The sequence below is a fragment of the Octopus bimaculoides genome, chromosome 6, assembly GCF_001194135.2.
Source record: "Octopus bimaculoides isolate UCB-OBI-ISO-001 chromosome 6, ASM119413v2, whole genome shotgun sequence".
Lineage (NCBI taxonomy): Eukaryota > Metazoa > Mollusca > Cephalopoda > Octopoda > Octopodidae > Octopus > Octopus bimaculoides.
This window is the reverse complement of record NC_068986.1, coordinates 95,746,435-95,749,670: the sequence shown is the minus strand read 5'-3', so window position 1 is coordinate 95,749,670 and position 3,236 is coordinate 95,746,435.

The window sequence follows — 3,236 nt, the reverse complement described above, 5'->3', positions numbered from 1 at the left end:
ATATATATATATATACTCACAAACAATAGACATAAGCATGGCTGTGTGGGAAGAAGTTTGCTTTCCAACCACTTGATCTCAGGTTCAGCTCCACTAAAAGGAACCTTGGGTGAGCGTATACTACTATAGTCCCAGTTGACTAAAGCCTTATGAGAGTGAGTTTGGTAGATGGAAACTGAAATTCTATGTTTATGATGTGTGTGTGTCTGTCATTTTGTCTTGACTTTGTGTGATAGTTGCTAATGAATGTCACTATTATGCACAAGATGTCCTTCATTTGGTATGGTAATTATTACCTTATTTGCAAACAGGTGAATGTTGGCAACAAGAAGAGCATCCAGCTGTAAGAAATCCATTTCAACAAGTTCCATCCAACCCATGTGAGCATGGAAAAGTGGATATTAAAATGATGATGATGATACAGTATATTCTTCATTTCCATTCTATGGTCTGCTATATAATAGTCCAGCCTTGGATGGTTTCTGTAGTATATCAGTTTTCAACAAGAGGAGATAGCTAGCATTTCCCTTATCCCCACTCTCTATTTCTGGAGAAATATATGCTGGGAGTGGTCTCCTGTAAACCTTCGCATGGTACAACATAGCTGGTTCATTAATTACCAGAATGAAAGACAAAGTTAGGTTTGTTGGATTTTGAACTCTGAGCAGAGATAGAACATCCCAAGTTATTCAATCCAACACTGATGATTCTGCCAAAATTGCTGCCTTACATATATATCATCATCATCATCATCGTCGTCGTTTAACGTCTGCTTTCCATGCTAGCATCGGTTGGACGATTTGACTGAGGACTGGTGAAACCAGATGGCTACACCAGGCTCCAATCTGATTTGGCAGAGTTTCTACAGCTGGATGCCCTTCCTAACGCCAACCACTCAGAGAGTGTAGTGGGTGCTTTTATGTGTCACCCACACGAAGGCCAGTCAGGCAGTACTGGCAACGGCCACGCTGAAAATGGTGTATTTTACGTGCCACCCGCACAAGAGCCAGTCCAGGGGCACTGGCAATGATCTCGCTCGAAAGTCCTTAGATATGCCGCGGGCACAAGTGCCAGAAAGGCGACACTGGGCACAGGTGCCGTCACAATTTCGCTTTCGCTTGCCCCAATAAGTCTTTGCAAGCTGAGTTATATATTTATATATGTATGTATAACATACATGTCAGGTGTACTACTACAAGCAAAACCATATATTGTTGTCCTTAAAACTCTGAAAGGCATTTGAGAGAACCACCCAAGTACCAGGGTTGATGATATAGGCTAATCCCCTCCCTTCAAAACTGTTAGCCTTGTATCTAATTTAGAAAAATTATTGCAATATTTGGTTTTAGCCATTCACATTCCCTGTTCAAATCTCACCAAGATCAACAACCCTTCAAGAGTTGATAAAATAAATACCAGTGAAGTACTGGAGTTGATGGTATCAACTTACTTCCCACCAGCCTTCAAAACTGTTGGTCTTGTACCTAGCATATTTAAATAAATCATTGAGCTTATTTACTTAGTACATAAAATAATGTAGGGAAAATCTAATTGTAAGAACTGCCTTAAGTTATAATGATCCATACCAAAATGGAAAGTTGATGTAAAATAACTTGTTGAATGAGAGGTAAGCTCTAAGTATATCAAATCTATGATGATTATGTTGGTATTTAACCCCAGGTCAGCCCTGATCCAGTAAAACTATCATCAAAAGCATTTCAAGAAATACATCTTCTGGTGTATACTTTCATTTTTAAGACAATACAGTAATCCCTCAACTATCACGGGTGTTATACTTCAAAACCCGTGATAGGTGAAAATCCGTGAAGTAGAAACAGTACTGTACTTTAAATATTTTTTATCATTTTTATAATTTGTATATATTTATTTTATCATAAATGCAAAACAATACCAAACACTCACCTCCCAAGTTTCGTTTTCCATACCGTATGGCCAGTACCGCCTGACTGGCCTTCGTGCCAGTGGCACGTAAAAGCACCCACTACACTCTCAGAGTGGTTGGCGTTAGGAAGGGCATCCAGCTGTAGAAACTCTGCCAAATCAGATTGGAGCCTGGTGTAGCCATCTGGTACACCAGTCCTCAGTCAAATCGTCCAACCCATGCTAGCATGGAAAGCGGACGTTAAACGATGATGATGTGTGATTCTTTGTTTACTCATCTATGGTACACTATGTATTTTCTTTTAATATATTTAAATTAATGTGTTATACAGTGCAGTGCTGTACTCTATTTTTAGGCATGAAAATGCTTATTTTACTACAGAAATAATTAAAATCTAAAAAAATATAAATACCTATCAGTCGCAGAAACCCATGATATACTGAGGAGTCTGTGATATAAATTTACATGTATTAGCCAGAAAAATCCGCAATGTAATGAGGGCGGAATAGGTGAACTACAATATGGCAAGTGATTACTGTATAAGGGGATTTGGCTACTATTTCTAGCAGTCATGTAGAGATGTACACATCAGTTAAAAGTCAATGATGTGGTTCCAATTCTTGTCTGAAACTGTGGAATTCATTTCTGATTACTAATGATCTTGAGAAATCATGAATATTGAAACTTTATATTTCTCATCTAAAAATGTCCCTATTTGTGTGCCGTTGGGAAAAAAAGCTCTCTATGTCAAATCTTCCTCACATTGCATTACATTGTCTTTGAAAGAGAAAGGTCACAGTTGATAAGGATATGGCTTGAGACCAAGAAAACTATTGGCACAATGACATAAGTGCAGAGGGAGGCTGAACGGACGCACGTTCGTTCGAATTCCGCCCGAACGGACGTACGTGCAGAGGGAGGCCGAACGGATGCATGTACGTTCGAATAGCACTCAAAGGGACGTACGTGCAGAAGGGGGCCGGTCGGACGCACGTGCGTCCAATTCCGCTCGAACGGACGTACGTGCAGAAGGAGGCCGAACGGACGCACGTACGTTCTAATTCCGCTCGATCGGACGTACGTGCAGAGGGAAGCCGAACGGACGCACGTCAATCGAATTCCGCTCGAACGGACGTACGTGCAGAGGGAGGCCGAACGGACACACGTACGTTCGAATTCCGCTCGAACGGACGTACGTGCAGAGGGAGGCCGAACGGAAGAACGTACGTTCGAATTCCGCTCGAACGGACGTACGTGCAGAGGGAAACCGAACGGACGGATGTACGTTCGAATTCCGCTCGAACGGACGTACGTGCAGAGGGAGGCCGACCGG